Source organism: Plasmodium inui, assembly GCF_000524495.1.
Source record: "Plasmodium inui San Antonio 1 unplaced genomic scaffold supercont1.86, whole genome shotgun sequence".
Taxonomy (NCBI): Eukaryota; Apicomplexa; class Aconoidasida; order Haemosporida; family Plasmodiidae; genus Plasmodium; species Plasmodium inui.
Window position 1 is genome coordinate 33,077 of NW_008481920.1, and position 762 is coordinate 33,838.

Here is a 762-nt window from a genome sequence, read left to right on the forward strand (position 1 = left end):
TGATTATTGTCTGATACAGAATCCATCAATTTTCCGGGAAGTTTATCAAACCTTTACTCATTAATTCGTTCTGTATATGTTGTATAGTATGTGTCCAGCGCAGTCCTCTCCTTCTCCTTTGAAATGACATATCTGTGTGTACAATAAGTGAAACCACTGAGGGCTTTGAAGAATATTGTGATAACTGTAAAGAACATCTCATTTCTATTCATGTCGGATTTATATACATTTGTGGGGATATATGAATGAAGTTCAGAAAGCACATTTAACTCTATGAGTGAATGTATTTTTTCTATGGACCCACTTTAGTTACACTGCAAAATGAACATACAAAATGTAGTACAAAGAAAAGGTTGTTAATAATATCCGTTATGACTGACTTCGTACTAGTATTCCTCAATAGACGCGGACTAAATAGTTCTGTCATTTGTGTGAAATATAAAATGGCTTCACCCGTGTGTCCTGGCCGGTTTCCACAAAAGCATAATCGGAGGAATTATTAGGGTTTTTTCCTTTTCTTTCTTTTCTGCTCTCTTCTTATTTTTTCTATTTTCTTATAATTTTTCCTTCCGTTGTTTCTGCTAGTTTCTTCCTTTTTTTATTGTTAATCATTTCATTTATTTTCTTTTTTTCTTTCTTTGTATTTCCCTTTTTCCGATTTGTTTTTTATTTTTCTCTTTTTTTTTTTCCTTTTTTTTAATTTTTTTTTTGTATGTCTCTCTTTTTTTTTATAATTTATTTTTTATTTTCCATCTCTTTTTT